We start from the raw sequence: 26,926 nt of genomic DNA, 5'->3' as shown, positions 1-26,926 counted from the left end.
AAAATTACTCAACCATTCTGTGAATATGAAATGTTGAGATAACTTGTTATCTACTTTATGGGATGTTAGGAAGATTCAAAGAGTTAAGAAACGTGAAGTATTTGGAACAATACTTGGCTCCTAGTACACTAGAAAAATGTCTGCTCTTGTCATATCTTTGTTGTTATATTATTGCTATTGTTATTCCAATGATTATTTTAGAGGACTGCACATTAACATCTCTGTGATATAGATCAAGTGTAGCAACTTGAGAAACTGCTTCAGGTCAATTGTCACCCAACATGATGGATCTTCAAAGTCAAGTTCCCAGCCCTCCCACCTGAGATCCTGATGCAACTGATCTGTGATGGGGCCAAGGAATTTGCAACAATATTTTAAACACCTCAGATGATTCTAATGCTCACTCAGGTTTGGGGTCCACTAATCATATAATAGGGCTTCTCTGATTACCTCAGATGATAAAGAACCGGACTGCAATGCAGGAGACCTGGGTCAGGAAGATCCCCTAGAGAAGGGAATAGCTGAAAGTGTCAGTCATTCAACTCTTTGAAACCCCATGGACTGTAGCCCACCAGGCTCCTCTGTCCATGAGATTTTTCCAGCCAAGAATACTGGAGTGGGCTGCCATTTCCTTCTCCAGGGAAGGAATTGAATCCGTGTCTTCTGTGTCTCTTGCATTGCAGGCAGATTCTTTAACACTGAGCCATCAGGAAAGCCAGGGCTACCCACTCCAGTATTCTTGCCTGGAGAATTCCATGGACAGAGGTGTCTGGCAGGCTATAGTCCACGGGGTCGCACAGAGTCACATATGACAGAGACTAACACGCACACACAATCATATAATAACAGTGCTGTTTCTTTACACTTCTCACTTAAGGCCTGTATTTCAAAATTCTAGGAAATATTTTCCTCTTCATTTGTGTGAACTTTGAAGATTTAAAGGGAGATGGGAGAGACAGGCTAGAAACCCAGCATATCTAGTGAACTCGTCTGTGGCACCACTGAACCAACCTGTCTGTTACCTCGTCATTAGGCATCACAGTGGTATAAAGCAGCTAATGAGGAAGTTTGGGTCAGGTCTTCCGAAAGGGTTAGCCTTTCATGGTACAAAGAAGGTCAAAAGAATAGATGACTGCCTTTCACTGTTTGAGGACATGGGCAATTTCCCTGCCATGCCTGTTATGACATTTTGCAGTGCCAGCAGCAACAAGTGATAAGTGACTGTTTCCCCAAAACCTCACCCACACAATGAACTGTCAGACCTTTGGGTTTTTGCCTATCAGTATAAAGTGTGGTGTGTCAGTAGAGGGGACATTATTTTTTAAATTTTAAATATAGTATATTATATTGATTTCTTTAAAGTCTTTATTTGGAGAAGGAAATGGCAACCCACTCCAGTATTCTTGCCTGGAGAACCCCATGGACAGAGGAGCCTGGCAGGCTACAGTCCACGGGGGTCTCAAGAGTTGGACATGACTTAGTGACTAAACCACCACCACCAAAGTCTTTATTGAATTTTGTTACCATATTGCTTCTGTTTTATGTTTTAGTTTTTTGGGCTGAGAGACTTGTGGGATCTTAGCTCCCCAACCAGGGATCAAACCCATACCCCCTGCATTGGAAGGCAAAGCCTTAACCACTGGTGTGCATGCTCAGTTGCTTAAGTAGTGTTCAACTCTTTGCAACCCCATGGACTGTAGCCCGCCAGGCTCCTCTGTCCATGGAATTTCCCAGGCAAGAATACTGGAGTAGTTTGCAGTTTCCTACTCCATGGGATCTTCCCAATCCAGGGATCAAACCCGAGTCTTCTGAGTCTCCTGCATTAGCAGGCAGATTCTTTATCACGGAGCCATCTGGGAAACCCCTTAACCACTGGACTGCCAGGGAAGTCCTTGTCAGTATAGTTTTAATTTGCATGGTCCCTTCAGAGGTCCAGGGACCTTTGTATTTATTTTTCTGTGAACTATACATCTTTTCAGTACAGGTATTCCGTGCTTTTTAACAGTTCACTCTATGTTACTTCACTTATAGGAAAGGTCTACGTTAGCACCTGCTTTTGCTAACCAAGAGAAATTCAAAGAGGATTTTCCCTTTCACACACACACACACACACACACACACACACAGCCAGAAAGAAGAAATAATGTTTAGCATTTGCTTTGCAGCCAAATCCCAATACTTTGGCCACCTGATGCGAAGACCTGACTCATTTGAAAAGACCCTGATGCTGGGAAAGACTGAAGGCAGGAGGAGAAGGGGACAACAGAGGATGAGATGGTTGGAGGACATCATTGACTCAATGGACATGAGTTTGGGTAAACTCTAGGAGTTGGTGATGGACAGGGAGGCCTGGTGTACTGCAGTCCATGGGGTTGCAAAGAGTCGAACACGACTGAGCGACTGAACTGAACTTGCAGCCAGAGACTGTAGAAGCGGAGTTCACCCCCCAGCAGTGAGAGCTACACCACCAAGCTCCTGCCCCGGGAATTCCAGTCAGCCTCAGCTGCCAGAGCTCTGAACTGCATCCATGAGTATCTGTGCTTCATCCCAACTTATTTTATCAGATCAGATCACATCAGATCAGTTGCTCAGTCGTGTCCAACTCTTTGCGACCCCATGAATCACAGCACACCAGGCCTCCCTGTCCATCACTAACTCCCGGAGTTCACCCAAACTCACATCCATCAAGTCAGTGATGCCATCCAGCCATCTCATCCTCTGTCATCCCCTTCTCCTCCTGCTCCCAATCCCTCCCAGAATCAGAGTCTTTTCCAATGAGTCAACTCTTCACATGAGGTGGCCAAAGTACTGGAGTTTCAGCTTTAGCATCATTCCTTCCAAAGAGATCCCAGGGCTGATTTCCTTCAGAATGGACTGGTTGGATCTCCTTGCAGTCCAAGGGACGCTCAAGAGTCTTCTCCAACACCACAGTTCAAAAGCATCAATTCTTCAGCACTCAGCCTTCTTCACAGTCCAACTCTCACATCCAATGCATAAAAAAAGGACACATCTGGTGTCCTAAGACAATTACTTTTTCAATTTACATCATTTTGGTTTACTTATAAAAGGTTTCATTGCAAAAAAAAGTTTCCGGGGTTTCCTTAGTGGTCCAGGGGTTAAGAATCCACCTTTCAATGCAGGAGACAGATTCCATCCCTGGTTGGCAAACTAAGATCCCACAAGCTGTGGGACAACTGAGCCCTCAAGCACAACCAGAGAGTTACGCACCACAATGAAAGATGCCCCACGGCTCAAGGAAGAACTGACAGACTAAATTTTTTTTTAAGTTTCATAGGAATACTCTAAGATATCAAGGTCAAGAATCCTTTGTCAGATGGCTAGTAAAACATGAAAAGGTGCTCAACATCGCTCATTATTAGAGAAATGCACATCAAAACTACAATGACGTATCACCTCACACCGGTCAGAATGGCCATCATCAAAAAACCTACAAACAATAAATGCTGGAGAGGGTGTGGAGAAAAGGGAACCCTCTTGCACAATTGGTGGGAATGTAAATTGATGCAGCCACTATAGAGATTTCTTAAAATCTAGGAACAAAACTACCATATGACCCAACAATCCCCAAACTGGGCATATAGGCTGAGAAAACCATAGTTGAAAAAGACACATGTACTGCAATGTTCATTGCAGCTGTATTTACAATAGTTAGGACATGGAAGGAACCTAGATGTCCATCACCAAATGAATGGATAAAGAAGCTGTGGTACATATATACAATATTTATGCTGCCATAGAAAGAAACAAATTTGAGTCCGTTCTAATGAGGTGTATGAATATAGAGCCTATTACACAGAATGAACTCAGAAAGACAAAAAACACATATTGTATATTGACACATATATCGTATATTGACACATATATATGGAATCTATAAAGAGGATACTGATGAATCTATCTGTAGGGTAACAGTGGAGATGCAGAAACAGAGAATAAACTCGTGGACACAGCGGGGGAAGGAGAGGCTGGGGAGAATTGAGAGAGTAGCGTAGAAATATATACATTACCCTATGTAAAATGGATAGCCAATAGGAATTGCTGTATGACACAGGGTGCTCAAACCAGGGCTCTGTGACAAGCCAGAAGGGAGGGATGTGATGGGAGGCGGGAGGGAGGCTCAGGAGGAAAGGACATATGTATACCTATGGCTGAATCATATTGCTGTATAGCAGAAACCAACACTTTTGTAAAGCACTTATCCTCCAATTAAAAAGAAATAATTTTTTTAAAACTACAATATTAAATAAAACTCAGTAAACAATGGAAAAATATATTTTTTAATCCTTTGTCAAGAATATAAACTGTTCCACATAAGTTCATAAACCACTGAAACAGTTACAGAAACAAAACAAAATGTAGCGATTTCAGGATCACTGTGACCTTCCTGTTGCTAAAGAAGCCACAAGGCACCAAGGAGACTGTTTAGCCATTCCCAACTGCAGTTGGTCTCCACCTTCAAGGGTCTATATTATCTGTCATTCCCTTAATCTTGGGTACAGACAAACAGATTGACTTGAAAATATTATCTTTCGCCATATGTCCACAAGGCAAACTGTCTAGATGCTTCAAAAGATTGGTTTCACACCTTTATACTACTCTATAAATCAAATATGGCTGTTCAACATGTTGTGAAACTTAAGCTGATTATGGTCTCAAGACATTGAATTGGTTCTAATTACTCTAATTCAAAAAATATTATCTATCTACTAAGCATAATATGGCTTCCCAGGTGGTGCAGCGGTAAGGAATCTGACTGTGAATGCAGGAGACCCAGGAGACTCAGGTTCGATCCCTGGGTTGGTAAGATCCCTTAGAGGAGGAAATGGCAACCCTCTCCAGTATTCCTGCCTGGATAATACCACAGACAGATGAGCTTTGTGGACTACAGTCCACAGGGTCGCTAAGAGTCAGGCAAGACTGAGCACACAAGCATAATATAATTATATAAGTTTTGAAAAGAATTGCCCTTGTTTTTAACTCTATTTTGTCATTATTTTGCTAACTGTATTGCTCCCCAAAATTAGTACTTTGTTGTTAAACTTTGTGGAGGAGCGTGTGTCATTTAAAGCATAACTGGAATTGAGCCCGATATGGGAGAAGACACTAGCTTCAGGCGATAGGAAATTACTCTATCCACTTTGGCGCTTACTAACTAGAAGGGATTTGAGAGTTATTATATTGATTATAATACCATAAATAACTGTCAAATAATGGACTTTTTCCTGGATACACACGTATTTTTTTTCTCTCTTTTATTCTAATGCACGAGTAAGCAGAAAGGACACTTTCCTCCAGCTACTCCATCCATGTGGGCTCTCATCCAATAAAAGGGACAGAGACACTAAAGGATGATCATACAAAACACTAAATATATCATTTCCCATTAGCACAGAACACAGCCTATTCCTGGTAGTGGAAATTAGGCCATGCTAATGTGAAAGCCCAATAATGAGAGCATAAAAATTAACACACAGCTCAAAGATGAGTCTCAAGTTTCCAAGAATCAACCTAATTCTCTTTTTAATATAATAACTGGTAGAAGAAGCAAAGCTTTTGGTGAAAGATGAAGAAAGAACGGTGTGATGTTAATTTTATGTGTCAACTTGGCTAGTCCATGGTACCCAGTTGTTGCTGTTTAGTCGCTAAGTCATGTCCGAATCTTTGGCAACCCCCTGGACTTAGCTCTGTTGGTAAAGAATATGCCTGCAATACAGGAAACCTGGGTTTGATCCCTGGGTAAGGAAGATCCCCTGGAGAAGGAAATGGCAACCCACTCCAGTATTCTTGCCTGGAGAATCCCATGGACAGAGGAGCCTGGCAGTCTACAGTCCATGGGGTTGCAAGAGTTGGACACAACTTAGCAATTAAACCACCACCATGGACTGTAGCCCACAAGGCTCCTCTGTCCATGGGATTTCCCAAGCAAGAATACCAGAGTGGGTTGCCATTTCCTTCTCCAGGGGATATTCCAGACCCAAGGATGGAACTGGCATCTCCTACTAGGCAGGCAGATTCTTTACCATGGAGCCATCAGGGAAGCCCCCAGGTACCGAGATATTTGGTCAAATGTTATTCTAGATGTTTCTGTGAAGACGTTTTTTTAGATTACATTAACACTTCAATTAGATTTTGGTAAAAGTAGATTACGCTCTTGTAATATAGGTGGGCCTTATCTAGTCAGTTGAAGGCCTTAGTGACAAAGACTGACCTTCCCCAAAGAGGCAGTTTTGCCAGCAGACTTTGGCACTTGAACTGCTGTATCACCTCTTCCCCAGGTCTCCAGCCTGCCGGCCAAACTTGCAGATTTTGAACTTGCTAGCTGCCACAATTACATGAGCCAATTCCTTTAAGTAAATCTCTCTTTCTCTCTTTCTTTTTTTTTTTGAATTACTTATTTATTTATTTTTGGCTGTCCTGGGTCTTTGTTGCTGTGCACGGGCTTTCTCTAGCTGCAGTGAGTGGGGGGCTACTCTTTGTTGCGATATGTGGGCTTCTCATTGTGGTGGCTTCTCTTGTTGCAGAGCAGCACAGGCTCTGGGGTGCATGGGCTTCAATAGTTGCAGCCATTGGGATTAGTTCCTCCACAGTATGTGGTATCTTCCTGGACCAGGCATTAAACCTCTTCTCCCCTGAACTGGAGAAGGAAATCATAACCCGCTCCAATATCCTCGCCTGGAAAATTCCATGGATGGTGAACCCTGGCAGTCCATGGGGTTGCAAAGAGTCAGACATGACCGAGCAACTTCACTTTCACTTTCTTCCCCCTCCCTCCCCCCGCCCCCCTGCATTGGCAGGCAGAATTTCACCTACCCAACCACCAGGAAAGTCCCTCCTTCCCTCTTTCTATATCTGCAGATTTATGCTATTGGCTTTCTTTCTCTGGAGAACCCTGACTCATATGAATAGTAGGGGGTTTGCCAGTAACATTTGGAAGTAGGAGTGTGGGAGAGAATAAGGAAGGAGCCTCAGAAGGAAGTCATGACTCACTGAGCAGCTACTGTATCTGTAATGAGTCGGAGAACCACACAGACCAGCTGAGGCACCTTCTGGCTGCGACACAGGCATCCTCCTCAGACCAAACCACTCACTTACCACATGGCCAACACTCAGTAAGAGGGAGCTCAGGGTGACTCAGCCCTGCTTATCACCAAGAGTTGAACTCTTCCCAGTTGTTCCTGCTTTGCTCCTTCAATTTATTCAAATGTAGGGGAGGAAAAATAACTTTCCCTCTACCCTTCTAGGTTCTTGGCTGAGACCTTTCTCTAGTAGTAAGATTAACAGAAGAAAAAATTAATGAGTATGCATGGCAGCTCCACAAGTTATGAGATTCAAAGCCTTTATGGCTTTTTGACAAAGAAACAGTAAATATGTGAAGAGTCAACGAGACAAAGGAGTTTATGCTAGGGGTAGTACAATGCTGACATTACATTGCTGAAAAAAGTCTGTCTAGTCAAAGCTATGGTTTTTCCAGTAGTCAAGTATGGGTGTGAGAGTTGGACCATAAAGAAGGCTGAGGGCTGAAGAACTGATGCTTTTGAACTGTGGTGTTGGAGAAGATTCTTGAGAGTCCCTTGGATTGCAAGGAGATCAAACCAGTCAATCCTAAAGAAAATCAACCCTGAATATTCATTGGTGGGACTGATGCTGAGGCTGAAGCTCCAATATTTTGGCCACCTGATGCGAAGACCTGACTCAATGGAAAATACCTTGATGCTGGGAAAGAGTGAAGGCAGGAGGAGAAGGGGATGACAGAGGATGAGATGGTTGCATGGCATCACCAACTCAATGGACACGAATTTGAGCAAGCTCTGGAAGATGGTGATGGACAGGGAAGCCTGGCGTACTGCAGTTCATGGGGTCACTAACAGTTAGACATGACTGAGCTACTGAACAGTTAGTACAATGACGAAAGAGGAACAAAGGTTGTCATTTAAGGTTATATAAGGCTTTATATATATATATATATATATATACACACACACACACACATACATACATACATGCATACATATATATATATATAGTCAAGGCTATGGTTTTTCCAGTGGTCATGTATGGATGTGAGAGCTGGACTATGAAGAAAGCTGAGCACCGAAGAATTGATGCTTTTGAACTGTGGTGTTGGAGAAGACTCTTGAGAGTCCCTTGGACTGCAAGGAGATCCAACCAGTCCATCCTAAAGGAGATCAGTCCTGGTTGTTCATTGGAACTGATGCTAAAGCTGAAACTCCAATACTCTGGCCACCTGATGCAAAGAGCTGGGAGGGATTGGTGGCAGGAGGAGAAGGGGACGACAGGGGATGAGATGGCTGAATGGCATCACCGACTCAATGGACATGAGTTTGAGTGAACTCCTGGAGTTGGTGATGGACAGGGAGGCCTGGTGTGCTGTGATTCATGGGGTCACAAAGAGTCGGACAGGACTGAGCAACTGAACTGAACTGAAGGCTTCCTAGGTCACACTAGTGGTAAAGAATCTGCCTGCCAATGCAAGAGACGTGAAAGACACAGGTTCAGTCCCTCAGTGGGGAAGATCCTCTGGAGGAGGAAATGGCAACTTACTCCAGTGTTCTTTCCTGGAAACATTCCATGAACAGAGGAGCCTGGCAGGCTACAGTCTGTGGGGTCGCAACAGAGTCAGACATGGCTGAGCACATACACACACACACAAGCCTTGGCCCTGAATTTCCTCTCTCTGATGATAAGGATGTCTTCTACCTTCCTGGTACCTTTCATGTGGGAGAGTTACTCCTTCTTTTGGGGAGATAAAAGAGGATCACAGGGCCCTTCTTGAACTGGCTGTTTCTCAAGTGCCTTTAATTCAAAATAATCAATATTGCAAAATGGCATGGTTTAGGGTGACATATTCTGAACCCCTGACCAAGTCAGCTCTGGTTCCACTCCTGTCTGCTGCCTCCTTTCTCATCATCACTGTCATTCTTACCAACTGATGATAGAATGGGTTTCTTCAGCTTCACCCTTGGTGATCATCCATGGATGTGATGTGACATGTGTCCTCTAGCTTTATCCTTTCTTGACATTTCTCCAAACAGGTCTCAGTCTCTAGTCCCATTCCTGGGATGTCAACCATCCATTAACGAGAGACTCATACCTGCTTACTTAATCTTAGCAGCAGCATCTTTCTTCATTTTAGGCTGGTGAGACCCTCACAGTCCTGGGCTTTTTTTTTTTTTCTTTCTTTCTTTCTTTACTAATATGTGTAGAACATAAGGAACAGACTTGTGGACACAGGGCAGGAAGAAGAGGGTGGGATGAATTGAGAGGGTAGCACTGAAACATATACATTACCATAGGTAAGATCAATAGCTAGTGGGAAGTGTCTGTATAACCCAGGGAGCTCAGTGCGGTTCTCTGTGACAACCTGGAGGGTGGGATGGGGCAGAGGGTGGGAGAGAGGTTCAAGAGGGAGGGGATATATGTATACTTATGAGTGATTCACGTTGTCGTACAGCAGAAGCCAACACAACATTGTAAAGCAATTATCCTCCATTTAAAAATAAATTAAAAGATAATATGTGTAGAAACTTGATAAAGGAAACAAAGATACTATATGCTAAGAGCCAAACGGACAGGAGGATGTGCATAGAATACAACTTATTAGACAGCTAACTACAGTTTGTATATGTGTATAAAACTATATCTGACTATGGTTTATCCCCATTTTATGGATGGTAACACTGAGGCTCAGAGCTTTATTGAAGAGATTTGCTCAAAGTCTCATGTGCACATGTAATAAGTCACTTCAGTCAAGTCTGAAGATTCCCCTGGAGAAGGGCATGGCAACCCACTCCAGTATTCTTGCCTGGTGAATTCCATGGACAGAGGAGCCTGGAGGGCTACAGTCCATAGAGTCAGAAAGTTTCATAGCTGGGCTCTAATTCTGTATTGGATATCAGATTCCAGAACTGATATTCCTAACCACCACAGAAAACTTTCCTAAGACTCTGCGGAAGGATAGGGTACAAAAACAGAAAACAAAACAAAAAACTCCAGTTACATTTGAGAGTTGAAGAGAATTTGATATCCTTATGAATCTTTATGAATGACTCAAGGAAGATGTGTTTCATTGTTCAGAACATGTAAGGTATTTCTTAGCCACTGATAAGACCAGAAAAGCAGTAGTGAACACGTCTCTGCCAGGAACTGTCACTGGTAAGTTTTTAAATGCATTCAGAGTCACGTGATGGTTATATGATTTAGTGCAATTATTTCCCAATGTAGGCTCTTAGGAACAATAATCCCAAGGGAGTCCCCTTTCTAACAGGATTCTAGGTATAAATACAGTTGGGGAACATGTAAAGCTCTTGGATATTCACCATGCACTTCAGCATGCAAGTGATTTTGAGAAGTGTTATGATAAAGTTACATATGTCACATATCCCAAATTTATGTAACAACAAAATGCTTCTATTTGATAACTTTGAAACACATTTTGGAAAATGTCATTTTATAATAATGAAGGAAACAAAAGTAGCAAACACTGAGCACTGTTACTCATGTTACTTAATCCTCACAACAACCCAACTAGTATTACTGAATTTGGCCACTTGTTTTTGTTTGAGGTTTCATTAGACAGCCCTAAAATTCTCAACTCCGCTAATACCTTTACCACTTGAGTACTGTGCATAGTACTCTCAATAGCTGTTTATGAAAACACTTATTTTAACTGCAGTGCTAGTCATTGAATTATCAGAAGCCTGGAGACTAAGGCAATTCAAAGAAAGTTTCCAATGTCTTAATACACAGCTAAAGAACAACAAGTGGAAGACTCACATGTCATGGAGCAACTAAGCCGAAGCTACTGAGCCTGCTCATGCTTGCTCTCAGCCCGTGTTCTACAACTAGAGAGCCCACATGCCACAGCTAGAAAGTCCATGCAAAAGATCCCCCCATGATGCAAGGAAGATCCTGTGTGCCACAACCAAGGCCCATATCAGCCAAATAAATAAAAATATTTTTAAAATGTTAATGGGTCCTGTGTAGGGACTGAAATCCTGCATTTCAACAAGCCTTCAAGTTGCTGATTGTACTAGGTATTTATTGCTGCATGCAAATTACGATTACTCCAAAATTTAGCAGCTTAACACACCAATCTTATTTCACACAATTTCTGAAAGGGTAGAAAACCTGGGAGCTGGATACTTTGGGCTCAGGGTCTTATGTAAGGCAGTAGGCAAAATGTGTTTGGTAAGGGCTGAAGTTATTTGAAGTTCAAGTGTGGAGTCATCTGCTTCAAGTATAGCTCACCCACATTGCTGTTGGAAGGAGGCCTCTGTTCCTAATCACTGGGTCATTTCAATGTTCTCAGTACACAGCAGCTGACTTCCCACAGAGCTAGTGAGTCAGGAGAGAAAAAGAAAACCACAGTGTCCTTTATGACCCAGCCTCGGAAGTCACATTCATAGGAAGTCCTGCTGTCATTCAGTTGCTCAGTCATGTCCGACTCTTTGCGACCCCATGTACTATACAGTCCATGGAATTCTCCAGGCAAGAATACTGGAGTGGGTAGCCTTTCCCTTCTCCAGGGGATCTTCCCAACCCAGGGATCGAACCCAGGTCTCCCACATTGCAAGCAGATCCTTTACCAGCTGAGCCACCAGGGAATCTAATCAATTCTCAAGTCTTGCAGGTTTTGCCTTCTAAATATCACCATTCCTCACCAACCTTGTTGTTCCTGCCTTAGAATCAGGTCAATTGGCCTTAAAACAACTTCCTTTAACCTATTTCAATTAAAATTCAAATTTTTGACATAGTCACCTAAAATTTATTTAAAGCATTCCGTATATGGTGGCACTAGCGGTAAAGAACCTGCCTGCCAATGCAGGAGACATAAGTGATGTAGGAAAGAGAGGTGGATAAGAGGCACAGTTTCAATCCTTGGGTTGGGAAGATCCCCTGGAGAAGGAAGGGGCAATCCATTCCAGTGTTCTTGCCTGGAAAACTCCATGGACAGAGGAGCCTGGCAGGCTTCATCTATGGGACCACAGAGTCAGACGCGACTGAGCTCACACACCCACACAAACATGATAGACAAATGTCAGCTCCTTTTAAGTACTTTTCCATACTTTCTGTGGGTTTTTTTTTCTCTATTTTACCTACTATTTAGGCTTAAGAATTTTTTAAAAACACATTTGTCTAAGGACATTTCCAATTAATGAAAATTTTCTAATACAATTTTATATCATATTACTGCATTCTCTATGGAATATGATATCAATCTCATTCTGATTATGAAACCTAGTCCCTGTGATACTGAGTCCCTCTGCCAAGTGTATGATTAAGCTCTCTATCCAAAATGTTATTCCCTTTCTTGTCCAACACCTGTTCTCAAAATTGAAGAGTATCAAAGAAAAAGGGGGATTGAATTCACATGGAAGCCTCCATGTTTCTGTTCTTCAAAGTGAAAGATTTTTGCTTTACTCTCCCAGGCCTCCCTTGAGAGTCAAACGACTGCCATAAGAGTTAACAACCAGGAGATGTGAAGATGGAGAAACAGAGAATGCTTACTGCTTTAAAGCTCCCAAGTATCAACTTCTAATTAAAGTTCTTTCCATCTCTAGCTAACTTTGGAGTACTTCAGAGGCCCCATAAGGCACTCAGAAAATATTATTAAACTAATTAGGATTATCCTGCAGGTTAAATTACATGGGAAGCATTGTCAAATAATAGTGATAAACATTCTTGCTGCTGCTGCTGAGTCATGTGCGACTCTCTGTGACCCTATAAACTGCTGCCCACCAGGCTCTTCTGTCCATGGGATTTCCCAAGCAAGACTACTGGAATGGGTTGCCCTTTCTTCCTCCAGGGGATCTTTCCAAAGCAGGGACCAAACCTGCATCTCCTGCATTGGCAGGAGGAGTCTTTTACCACTGAGCCACGTAGGAAGAAGCCCGATAAGCATTCTTAGATTAAACAATATAGACACATGTCATTAATATGTCTTAGAAATTATGCGAAATTCCTAAAATTGAATCTTCCTGATATAATGTTAAATAAGCAGGGTAACAATATACAGCCTTGATGTACTCCTTTTCCTATTTGGAACCAGTCTGTTGTTCCATGTCCAGTTCTAACTGTTGCTTCCTGACCTGCATACAAGTTTCTCAAGAGGCAAGTCAGGTGGTCTGGTATTCCAATCTCTTTCAGAATTTTCCACAGTTTATTGTGATCCACACAGTCAAAGGCTTTGGCATAGTCAATAAAGCAGAAATAGATGTTTTTCTGGAACTCTCTTGCTTTTTCGATGATCCAGCACATGTTGGCAATTTGATCTCTGGTTCCTCTGCCTTTTCTTAAAACCAGCTTGAACATCTGGAAGTTCACGGTTCACGTACTGCTGAAGCCTGGCTTGGAGAATTTTGAACATTACTTTACTAGTGTGTGAAATGAGTGCAATTGTGTGATAGTTTGAGCATTCTTTGGCATTGCCTTTCTTTGGGATTGGAATGAAAACTGACCTTTTCCAGTCCTGTGGCTGCATTGGAAGAAGCACAAGCTAGAATCAAGATTGCCGGGAGAAATATCAATAAACTCAGATATGCAGATGACACCACCCTTATGGCAGAAAATGAAGAGGAACTCAAAAGCCTCTTGATGAAGGTGAAAGAGGAGAGTGAAAAAGTTGGCTTAAAGCTCAACATTCAGAAAACAAAGATCATGTCATCTGGTCCCATCACTTCATGGGAAATAGATGGGGAAACAGTGGAAATAGTGTCAGACTTTATTCTTTTGGGCTCTAAAATCACTGCAGATGGTGATTGCAGCCATGGAATTAAAAGACTCTTACTCCTTGGAAGGAAAGTTATGTCCAACCTAGATAGCATATTGAAAAGCAGAGACATTACTTTGCCAACAAAGGTCCGTTTAGTCAAGGCTATGGTTTTTTCCTGTGGTCATGTATGGATGTGAGAGTTGGACTGTGAAGAAAGCTGAGCACCGAAGAATTGATGCTTTTGAACTGTGGTGTTGGAGAAGACTCTTGAGAGTCCCTTGGACTGCAAGGAGATCCAACCAGTCCATCCTAAAGGAAAGCAGCCCTGGGATTTCTTTGGAAGGAATGATGCTAAAGCTGAAACTCCAGTACTTTGGCCACCTCATGTGAAGAGTTGACTCATTGGAAAAGACTCTGATGCTGGGAGGGATTGGGGGCAGGAGGAGAAGGGGACGCCAGAGGATGAGATGGCTGGATGGCATCACCGACTCGATGGACGTGAGTCTCAGTGAACTCCAGGAGTTGGTGATGGACAGGGAGGCATGGCGTGCTGTGATTCATGGGGTCGTAAAGAGTCAGACATGACTGAGTGACTGAACTGAACTGAACTGATATAATGTTATCAGTTATAATTCCAATTATAATCTTAAAATGTTTTATATCACGGTGACTTGTTATAATTCCACTTATTATCTTATAATGTTGTATATCACAGTGACTTGGTTAACTAAAGAAACTTCAGTTCTTTGTAATCAGATCTTTAATCATGACTTTTAAGTTTTTCGTCATTCAGAGACTGTTTTACTCTGAAGTTTTTGCAAAAGTGCTTCCTCTTCAAGAAGTTTCATAGAAAGGACTTTTTAACAAGTACAGGTTTCTGATAACTTTCAGATCATGTAACTAAACTTGCTAAGAAATTACAGAACTCAAATGAAAACACTCGTGGTTTCATACAAGAGTTTCATACAAGAGGTTAGCTATACAGGACTTAGGGACTGATGAATATGCTTATAGTTTTTAAAATTTTTGTCTGAAACATTACAGGTTTTCAACCTGCACTTTACAGATATAAGGAAACCTTTCCTCTTAAGCTAATTATGACTTATTACAAATGAGTAAATTCTACCTTTGTAAACAGAATTGAAACATTTATCTTTTCCTTCTACCTGGTCCCTCTAGAAATTAGAAACTCAGGTTCCTGGCAGCCTTGTCAGGTAAAAAAGAAAGGCTGCCTCCTGGCAGATGCAGGAATCTCAATATCTGGAACTAGAGGGGAGAAATCTACCCAGGCAGCATCTGATGACAAGCCCTTGGCATGACTTACCCTATCTTGGGAGGCTTTTTTAAAAGTGTAATCTGAGGGACTTCCCTGATGCTACAGTGGATAAGAATTCACCTACCAATGAAGGGGACAGGGGTTTGATCCTTGGTCTGGGAAGATTCCATATGCTACGGAGCAACTGAACCCCAAGTGCCACCAATACTGAGCTGTGCTCCAGAGCCCATGTGCCACAACCACTGAAGCTCACACGCCGAGAGCCTGTGCCCAGCAACCAGAGAAGCCGCCGCAATGAGAAGCCTGTGCTCTGCAACGAGTAGCCGCTGCTCACCACAACTAGAGAAAGCCCTTGCGCAGCAAAGAAGACCCAGAGCAACCAAAAATTAATTCACTAAAATTACTTTTAAAAGGTCAACCTGAGATTCCTTATGAGAAGTTCCAGCACAGCCAACTTAAAAGAGCCCATGTGGTCAATTAACCAGATTTTCTTTGCAAACGAATTAGTCTTAATTTAGATATATTTGATAAAAATGAGGGTAATGATAGAGAAAGAAGATTGTGTTTCAATGGATATTAGATTCTAGACTTGGGATTTTTCTTGTTCTATTTTGAAAATTGTATACATTTTTCGTCATCCAATGATTCTTGCAGTTGATTTTCAAAATTTTCGTGCATGCACTTATCTGTGACACAAATTCAGTATGTCAAATCTTTTCAATATTCCTGCTTCTTTAAAAAATCTTTTTTCTTCTGCTTATGTCTATTTTTGCTCACAAAATTGATTTATTTCATAAATTAGTACATGCTTGGTGTTCATTCCTGATTATTTCAGCCTAATATTTTGAAAGAATAAAAAAATGTACAATGGGTATATTCGATGCAAATGTAGAGTACTCTGGTTCATTTTTCATACTATGTAAATCATAAAGTGGCTCTGGATTTAAAATATTTAGCAATGTAAGCAACAACATCTTTCAGCTTTTAAACAAACCTTCTTTAAAAAATAAAACAATTCCTTTTTTAATTTGAAAAATACATGCATTTTTTTTTAATTAGGCACAATCAGAGCCAGAGTATGAACGTTAAACACTCTAATGTCGAAAAGATTGCTTGTCAACTCTCAGCATTATTCTTTTTTAAGCACAAAATTAAAAACGTATATGTTGATATTGAATAGGTTATTTCTAGATTTTGAAAGCAAACTTTTCTCCTTCCTGCTCACCCCACTCTCTCTGTTTTTTGTTTATTTATCATTTTGGCCGCACTGGGTCATTGTTGCTGTGTATGGGCTTTCTGTAGTTGCGATGAGCAAGGGGCTTCTCTCACTGTGATGCACAGGCTTCTCACTGCAGCGGCTCCTCGTCACAGAGCTCGGGCTCTAGGAACTCGGGTTTCAGTAGTTGTAGCACACGGGTTCAGTTGCCCCACAGCATGTGAAATCTTCCCGGACCAGGGATTGAACCCACGTCCCCTGCACTGGCAAGCAGATTCTCAACCACTGGACCACTATGAAAATCCTCTCTGCTTTTGTTTTTGTGTTTGGTTTTGCTGCTGTCCTAGCTGAAGTTTTCACTTCAGATCAGATAAGATCAGATCAGTCGCTCAGTCGTGTCCGACTCTTTGCGACCCCATGAATCGCAGCACGCCAGGCCTCCCTGTCCACCACCAACTCCCGGAGTTCACTGAGACTCACGTCCATCGAGTCGGTGATGTCATCCAGCCATCTCATCCTCTGTCGTCCCCTTCTCTTCCTGCCCCCAATCCTTTGTTTTCCGTGGTCTCACTCCTTCCCTTAATAAATACATTCTGAGCATGTACTGTGAGCCAGATGTTCTATTAGGTGCTAAGACTACAATGATTAGCGAAAGAAAAACAGTGGCTGTGCTCCTGGAGTTAATGCTCATGTTTAAAAAAATGATCCATAAACAAATAAGAGAATTTCATACTGTGATAAGTGCCTTAAAGGAACAAGGCAGGTCTGAATGAGAGTTGATCCCCCTAATTTAAGGGGATAGGAGACTGTGCTCTCCTGAGAAGGAGATATTTTTGAGCAGAGATCTTAATCTTAGGAAGGAGTTAAAGGGAGGAACTGAGAGCAGTCCAGCCAAAAGGAACAGCATATGTGAGAGCCTGGGGGCATGAATGCGCTTGCTGCACTTGATAATCAGAAAGGAGGCTCTGGTGGTTGGAGGACAATGAAGAAGGAGAGCTGGAAAGGCAGGTGGGGCAAGATGTTGCACAGCTCTGATGTCTCCAGAGAAGTCTTGGTCCTTACCTTCATTAGGAAAACTCTGTAGGAGTTTAAGTAGGGCAATGACGATAGTCGTGTTTTTAACCTATGTCTTGTGTTCCAGTGTCACAAATGGTTTGGAGGGGAGAGCAAGAGTGAAGTGAAGGGATTGTGGAGGCCAACATCGAGCAGATGGAGGCAGCTTGAGCTAGGGTAGTGGCCCTGAAAGGGAGGTGTGGGATGCTTGCTGAGATTTCAGGAGGTACAGCTGAGTTTTCAGGAAAGTGAGTGACTGCATATGGACAGAAAGAGGAGAAAGGAGTGGTCAAAGCACAGAGTCATGCTGTGGTCAGCTGAGAACAAAATCTAGCAAAGAGTCTGCGTATGCAAAGTGTCAGTCGCTCAGTTGGGTCAGACTCTTTGCGACCCCATGGACCGTAGCTCCCATTTTGTCCATGGGATTTCCCAGGCAAGAATACTGGAGTGGGTAGCCATTCCATTCTCCAAGGGATCTTCCTGACCCCGAGATTGAAACTGGGTCGCCTGCATTGCAGACAGATTCTTTACAGTCTGAGCCACCTGGGAAACCCTTATGTATGTAAATAAAGCAATTATTTGGATGTCAAATATTTGTGAAGCATTTTCTCAAGTATTTTACCACCTTGAAAAGTACAATTCATTACCTCTATTTCATTTTTTTTCTTTACTGTTTATTTATTTGGCTGTGTTGGGTCTTAGCTGTGGCACGCGGGATCTTTCATTGCAGCCCACAGGCTCTCTAGCTGCGGCACACAGGTTCAGTAGTGGCAGCACAAAGCCTTAGTTGCTCTGAGGTATATGGGATCAAACCCATGTCCCCTGCATCGCAAGGCAGATTCTAAGCCACTGGACCACCAGTGAAGTCCCTCATTATCTCTGTGTCTTAAGAGAAGAAACTGAAGCTCAGGAGGTTTTATGCTATCCAGTATAGTAGCCCTTAGTCACATGTGGGTATTTATTTTTAAATTAAATGAGACTAAAAATCAAGCTTTTTATTCATATAAGTCCCACTGCAAGTGCTCAACAGTCCTACAAGGCAAGTAGCTATTCTATTTGACAGCACCCAATTATAGACTCTTTCCATGATGGTAGAAGTGCCGCTGGACAGCCTGATCTAAGTCACTCTGCCTGATCTCATTGCTGTAATTCATGGAGTGGTAGTTTGAAAGCAGATTTGTTTGACTGCAAAGCCTGCTCTTTCTACTACCAGGAGAAAGACATGGACACCCAAGAGTGCTGTTTGATTCTGAGCTAAATGCGTCCTACACAAGGACTCACTGAGGATGGCCTGACCCGGCCAGAACCAACCTGAGAATGCAAACGAACGAGCCCTTAAGGGGCCAAGCAGGTTGCTCCGGTTGAAATAGGAGCTGATGTTGTAGAAGACAAACAATGACTAATTCGTTGACTTAGTCCACCCACAGTGAGTGTATAATGCATAGTCTACTTTTGACAGTGAAAGGGAACCCTACTAATAATTACACCAGACAACAGGCAAAAAGCAGGACGGTGCTGAGCACACTGGGCCACCCTGCTAATGAAGCCCCATGTATGGTATGCGTACATAAAAGCCATTTAAAATTTGCCTTCATTTTCTTGCAATTCTTATATAATTATTTCAGAATAAAGACTGTAGAAAATTGAAAACACATCAGTCCCTCATTGTTCAACAGTGTAATTTTACAAGTTAAACATATAGCAAGCGTCTTTTATTTCATTAACCCAAACAAAAATATCGTCATAAAGTGACCAAGAAAATATGCCACTGATGAATGATGCTAAAATGAGAAGAGAGCACAGTTCGGACCTTTACTCAGCAATACCACTTGCCTGCCGAATGTTCTTGGCTAACATACGCAACTTTTCAGTGCATCAGTTTCCTCATCTGTAAAATTAGTTTCTTATTGCTGCAGGACAAATTACCCTAAAATTTAGATGCCGTCTAACTGAGTAGACCTGAGGCTCAGGGTCTCTCATGAGGGTGCATTTAGGTGTCAGCCGCTGCAATCATTTCAGTCTTGGCCAGGCTGGAGGGATCTCCTTCAAGCATACGTGTGCATCCATGACCCCATGCACTATCACACGCCGCTCCCCCCCCACCCCCCAGCCCACAGGCTCCTCTGTCCATGGGATTTCCCAGGCGAGAATACTGGAGTGGGTTGTCATTTCCTACTCCAGGGGATCTTCTTGATCCAGGGATCAAACCTGTGGCTCCTGAGGCTCCTGCATTAGCAGAGGATCTTTACCACTGAGCCACCTGGGAAGCCCTCCTTTAAGCAGGAGGCCTCAGTTCCTCCCTCTCGGAATTTCTCCATATAGTTACTCCTGACAAGGCAGCTGGCTTCTCCCAGGGCAAATGATCTGAGAAAAAACAAAGGCAGCCTCCAAGATGACAGCCACTGTGGCTTTGCAGGTGGCACTAGTGGTAAAGAACCCACCTGCCAATGCAAGAGACATAAGAGGCGCAAGTTCGATCCCTGGGTTGGGAAGATCCCCTGGAGTAGGAAACAGCAACCCACTCCAGTATTCTTGCCTGGAGAATCCCATGGACTGAGGAGCCTGGCAGGCTACAGCCCATACAGTTGCAAAGAGTCAGACACAGCTGAAGTGACTTAGCATGCATGTGGCTTTTATAACCCAATCTTGGAAGTGACAAATACCATTTCTGCCATTCACCATTGGTCACAGAGACCGACTGGCACAATGTGGAAGGGAACTGTAGAAGGGTTTGAGTACCAAGAGGCAAGGACTGGGGCCTACCTTGGAGCATGGCTACCACAGGTGCAAATTGCTTTGTTTGGCCTTTGGTTTCACCTCAAAAGTATAATAAAAGCCGGGGAATTACCAAAAGGTTGACAAATGGACTCTAGATAGACATTTGCTTTAAGAACAAAGAGTCCTGATGAATTATACATTGCATTATGCTTCTGAAATCCTAAAGAGAGAAGACATTGTATGAGAACAAGCTGCCCATGTTGCTCAGTTATGAATCAGACTTTGAGGAACCATTTGGAGATGCAAGAAGGAAAGAAAAGAAGTAAGCCAATATGTACTACATGGACGCATTCCATTTAGTTGAAAAGATAACGACAGTCAACACTCCAGAAGCGCTTCACTGAAGGCTGCACATGTCTCCTTTTGAGGCGCCTCTTTTTGCATGAACATCACAGAGAGAATCACAGAGCTGAACAGAAGCCAGAAGATAATCTAGTGCTGGTCCAACCCTGTGGCCTGCAGACCCCGGGGAGTTTGTGAGGCTTATTCAAGTTACAGAACTGGTTTAGAGTAGAGACAGCAGGAGAGCATCTTCTCCCAGTTCCCAGCCTAGAGTTTACACACCTCTTACCAGCAGGGCTTCCCTGATAGCTCAGTTGGTAAAGAATCCATCTGCAATACAGGAGAACCTGGTTCAATTCCCGGGTCAGGAAGGTCTGCTGGAGAAGAGATAGGCTACCCACTCCAGTATTCTTGGGCTTCCTTTTGGCTCAGCTGGTAAAGAATCTGCCTGGGTTTGATGCAATGCAGGAGACCTGGGTTTGATCGCTGGGTTGGGAAGATCCCCTGGAGAAGGGAAAGGCTACCCACTCCAGTATTCTGGCCTGGAGAATTGCATGGACCATATAGTCCATGGGGTCACAAAGAGTTGGGCACGACTGAGTGACTTTCACTTTCACTTTACCAGCAGGGCAAACTTGACCCACTTACTTTCTGTTGCTTCAGTGTCCATATCTATGGAGATAACGTTAAAACCTACCTTGTTGGGGTTTTCCCAGCAGTCCTGCGGTTAAGATTCCACACTTCCACTGCAGGGGCTTAAGGTTCAATCCCTGGTCCGTGAACTAAGATCTCACATGTCCAGCAGAGAGGCCAAAAACACACAAATAAAATCTATCTTTTTAAGGTTGTTCTGAGGATAAAAATAGGCAAGTCATGTAAGTTAACAGTTTTTTTTTTGAAAAGCTGCTTCTTATTATGTTATCCATCATTGAAAATGTAAAAAGAACAAATTTTAAACAAGGAAATATATGACCAGGATTATTTCTGTTCTTTTTTATTTTTAATTTTTTTGGAATATAGTTGATTTACAATGTTGTGTTACTTTCAGGGGGCTACCCTGGTGGTTCAGCAGTCAAGATTCCACCTCCTGTGTACAGCAAAGTGAATCAGTTATACATACACATATATTCATTCTTTTTCAGATTCTTTTCCCATATATGTTATTATAGAATATTGTGTAGAATTCCCTGTGCTATACAGTAAGTCCTTGCTGGTTAGGTATTTTATATATGGTAGTGTATTTATTGGAGAAGGCAATGGCAACCCACTCCAGTACCCTTGCCTGGAAAATCCCATGGACAGAGGAGCCTGGTAGGCTGTAGTCCGTGGGGTCGCTAAGAGTCAGACATGACTGAATGACTTCACTTTCACTTTTCACTTTCATGCATTGGAGAAGGAAATGGCAACCCACTCCAGTCTTCTTGTCTGGAGAATCCCAGGGACGGGGCAGCCTGGTGGGCTGCCATCTATGGGGTCACACAGGGTCGGACACGACTGAAGCAACTTAGCAGCAGCAGCAGCAGTGCATTTATGTTAACCCCAAGCTCCTAATTTATCCCTGCCCTCAGTGTTTCCTTTCGGTAACCATAAATTTGTTTCAAAATCTATGAGTCTGTTTCTGGTTTGTAAATAAGTTCATTTGTATCATTTTTTTAAAATTGGAGCCACATATGAGTGATCACATATGATATCTGTCTTTCTCTGTCTGATTTACTTCACTCAGCATGATGATCTCTGGGTCTATCTATGCTGCTATAAATGGCATTATTTCATTCTTTTTACGGCTGAGTAATATTTTGTTGTATATATGTACCACACCTTTATCCACTCCTCTGTTGATGGACATTTAAGTTGCTTCCATGTCTTTACTATTGTAAATACTGCTGCAATGAACATTAGGATGCACATATCTTTTAAAATTATTAATATGTTTTTCTCCAAACATACGTCCAGGAGTGGGATTGCTGGTTCATATGGTGGTTCTATTTTTAGTTTTTTAAGAAGGTGCCATACTGTTCTCCATAGGGGCTGTCCCAATCTGCAGTCCCACCAACAGAATAGAAGGGTTCCCTTTTCTTCCCAACCTCTCTGGCACTTACTGTTTGTGGTGTGATTTATTTCTAAGCCTGATGTCTTCTCCTCTGCAGGGACAGTTGAGCAAGGGCCTTAACCAAGTCAGTCACCTAGAGTGGAGGCTTGCAAAGTGGGTTAAGGTCAAGCTAGAAAAGCAAGTTCTATGCAAGTCTCCAGTTGAAAGGAATCTAGGAGAATATCCTGGGAGGTGAAAAGAAAAGCAGATTCAAGCGGGCAAATGTGAGATCCATTTGTATTCATCCCTAAGATGGGGTATTACTCTCTAGGACGTTGTTGCTGTTTAGTTGCTAAGTTGTGTCTGGCTCTGTTGCAACACCATGGACTGTATCCCCCTGGCCTCCTCTGTTTGTGGTATTTCCCAGGCAAGAATAGTGGAGTGGGTTGCCATTTCCTTCTTCAGGGGATCTTCCTGACCCAGAGAACAAAATCATGTCTCACGTTGGCAGGCAGATTTTTACCACCAAGCCAACTGGAAAACCCACTCCCTGGGATAGTCGTTGCCTATTCCTCATTCATGCTTTTATGGGAAAGTCAGCTTTTTAAATTTTCATTCTATTTACATTCTTTTTATTTTTACATAAATAAATGTTATGTGGCAAGATGTTGATTTTAATTTTGAGTCATATTCTGAAAAAGTGATTTTTGATCACAGACATCTATATGATGTTCTGGAAAAGGCAAAACTACAAAGAAGTAAAGGTGATTGCCAGAAGTTAGTGGAGAGGCATGAGTTGGGAGAGCACAGACTTTTAGAACAGTGAAATTATTCTGTATTGTATTATGATGGTAGATATGTGGCATTATACATTTGTTCAAGTTCATAAAATGTAGACCAAGAGTGAACCCTAATCTAAGTTATGAACTCTGGATGACAATGATGTGTCTACATGGGCTCCCTGATTGTAACCACTCTGGTGTGGGATGTTGACTGTGGGGGTGGTTGGTGGGAAGGAACAAGGCATATGTGAAAACTATTTTCTGCTCAGTTTTACTGTGCTTCAAAACTGCTCTAAAAAATAAGGTCTATTGTTATTTGATTTCTCTCCTCTTAAGGTTTTATTATGAGTTTTTTTCAAAAATAACAAAAGTAGAAAGAATAGGATGAACCCGTCAAGCCAGCTTCAGTAATTATCAACATGTAGTCAATCTTATTTGTACACCCATTCATTTCCCTCCACCTGCTCCACCGGGTTGTTTGAAAACAAATCCCAGACATCAAACCATCTCATCAAGCCAGGTGAGAAAGACTGAATCAAGTGTAGCAGAGACGCACTGTAAGATAAGATTTCAAAAGTCCTCACCATTTTCCTCATTATGCAGTAACAGCTAAAAATGGAAATTTCAAAAAAAGTTCAGATTCAGTCATGTAAGCTAATCATGTGTACTAGTTCAATATGAATTGTTTTCATGTGTTTTGCCCTTTTAAAAATTGAACTATATTATAGTATTTACAGTATTATGTATGTACAATATTTACAGTATTATATTATTTATATTATTTTCAGGTGTATAGCATAAGAACTCAATATTTTTATAGATTATACTTTCTATAAAACAGGCGCTATAATTCCTCATGCCATCCACTATATTCTCATTGCTTACATATGTTAGATAGTAGTTTGTATGTGTTAATCCCATACTCCAAATTTGTCTCTCCCTTCTTCCATTTCCCCTTTGGTAACCACAAGTTTTTTTCTATATCTGTGAGTCTTCTTCTGTTTTGCATATACATTCATTTGCATTAGTTTTTAGATTCTATTTATAAGTGATATCATACAGTCTTTGTCTTTCTCCTTCAGTCTTATTTTACTAGCATAATATTCTCTAGTCCCATCCACATTGCTGCAAATGGCAGAATTTTAGTCTTTTTTATGACTGAGCACTATTCCTTTGTAAAACTATATACCACATCTTCTTTATCCATTCATCTGTTGATGAGCATTTGGGTTGCTTCTATGTCTTGGCTATTGCAAATAGTGCTGCTATGAACATTAGAGTGCATGTATCTTTTCAAATTAGTGTTTTTGTTTTCTTCCAATATTTACCAAGGAGTGAAATCGCTGAATCATATGGTAGTTCCACTTTTAGTTTTTTGAGAAACTTCCACACTGTTTTCCTCAGTGGCTGCACCAATTAACATTCCCACCAGCAGTATACAGGGAATTCCTTTTCCCCACATGCTCACTAACTTTTGTTATTTGTAGGCTTTTTGGCAGTAGCCATTCTGACAGGTTTGAGGTGATATCTCAGTGCTTTGGTTTGTGTTTCTCTGCGTGTGCTTAGTTGCTTAGTTGTGTCTGACTCTGCAACCCCCTGGACTGTACCCTGCCAGCCTCCTCTGTCCATGGGGATTCTCCAGGCAATAATACTGGAGTGGGTTGCCATGCCCTCCACCAGGGGATCTTCCCAACCCAGGGATTGAACCCAGGTCTCCCTCATTGCAGGAGACTTCTTTACCATCTGATCATTTCTCTAATAATTAGCAATGCTGAACATCCTGTGCCTTTTAGCCCTCCATATGTCTCCTTTAGAAAAATGTCTATACACATCTTCTGCCCATTTTTTGATTGAGTTGTTTGGGTTTATATATATATATATATATACACTGAGTTCTATGATCTGTTTATAGATTTTGGATATTGATCCCTTCTAATTATATTATTTGTAAATATTTTCATTCAGTAGGCTTTTTTGTTTTGCCAAGACCTTTGCTGAAACATCAAAAGCAAAAATTTTGAAGTTTAATTAGGACTCATTTGTTTATTTTTGTTTTCTGTATTTCTTTTGCCTTAGGAGACAGATCTATGTGTGTGCGTGTGTGTGAAAGAGTGTTCTGCCTATGTTCTCTTCTAGGAGTTTTGTGATTTCAGGTCTTACATTTAGACTCTTTAAACCGTTTTGAGTTTATTTTTGTACATGGTGTGAGGGAACATTTTAATTTCATTCCTTCACATGTAGTTGTCCAGCTTTCCCAGCACTACTTCTTAAAGAAACTCTTCTCCATTGTATATCCTTGCCTTCTTTGTCATAGATTAATTGACCATTCACACGTGGGTTGATTTCTGGACTCTGTATTCTGTTTCATTTATCTACTTGTCTGTTTTTGTGCCAGTATTTTAGATTTCTTTCTTCTATGTCTAAAATTTTTTGGATAGTTTTTCCTTAAATCCACAGTATCTCCACCTTTCCCAACCTCCAAATTTAATTGTTTCTATAACTCTCAAAACAAAAATCTATCTGTAAAAACTGGGAAATGTTATGACCATTGTAATGACAAGGGAATAATTTACAAGAACTCTGAAAGGGAAAAACGAAACACTATAAAATAGTGCCTACATTTTCTTATGATCCTTAAAAATGTTTTAAGAAGTAAGTAAAGCCCAGGCTTTTATTATCATATTTTCTTTGGCACCAGGACATCTCTTTATGGGCAGAGTTCTTATTTACCACTTAAGTAAGCTGTTACGAAGCACAGTTTGACCAAAAGTTTAAAATGCCAAGGTCTGTGACCTTAGCTTCCTTGGAGACTAGGTAAGTAGCTTCACATGATATGCTTAGGAACCCACTTGATAAAGCAGGGCAGGGCTGGAGATCCTCTTTTCGATAAATATTATTTACATTATATTGCAATAATGATCTCCATTTAAACATGGGTGTGTGCTTAGATGCTCAGTCATGCCTGACTCTTTGTAACCCCATGGACTACAGCCTGCCAGGCTCCTCTGTCCATGAAATTTCCCAGGCAAGAATACTGGAGTGGGTTGCCATTTCCTACTCCAGGAGACCCAGGGATCAAACCTGCATCTCTTACATCTCTTGCATTGACAGGAGGATTCTTTACCGCTAGCACCACCTGGGAAGCCCTTAAAGTGTATTTAATACCATGTTTATCAGCACTACCTGCCAAGACTCACTAAAACTGGGGTGAGGAGATTTCAAAGATATAAAGCCAAAGCAATAAAGAAAAATGGAGATTGAAAAAAAGAAGAGGACTTCCCTGGTGGTTCGGTGGTTAAGAATCTGCTTGCTAATGTGGAGGACAGGAGTTCAATGCCTGGTCCAGGAAGTTTCCACATGCTGTGAGTCACAACTACTGAGCCTGCACTCTAGAGCCCATCTCTGCAACGGGAGAAGCCACTGCAATTGAAAGCCCATGCACCACGACTAGAAAGTAGCCCCCCACTCACTGCAACTAGAGAAAGCCCAAGCGCAGCAACGAAGACCCAGTGCAGATATAAATAAATAAATATTTTGTAAAAAGAAAAGAAAGGGGAGATGAGAAAAGAACAGATAAAATGTCAACATTTTAGAAACTAGAAAGTAGACAGATGAATAATCACCGATGTAGAAAGCTGAAGTCGAATTGTTACCAGGAGAAAAGCCAATAAAAAGTAAAGTATTTCCCATTACAATACACCTCCTCCTCTTCCTGCTGCCACCAGGGAGTTGTGGGAACACCAGGCCCCTCTGCAGG

The sequence above is a fragment of the Bubalus bubalis genome, chromosome 7, assembly GCF_019923935.1.
Source record: "Bubalus bubalis isolate 160015118507 breed Murrah chromosome 7, NDDB_SH_1, whole genome shotgun sequence".
NCBI classification, from domain to species: Eukaryota; Metazoa; Chordata; class Mammalia; order Artiodactyla; family Bovidae; genus Bubalus; species Bubalus bubalis.
The sequence above is the reverse complement of the archived record's forward strand: the minus strand, read 5'-3'. Positions refer to the sequence as shown.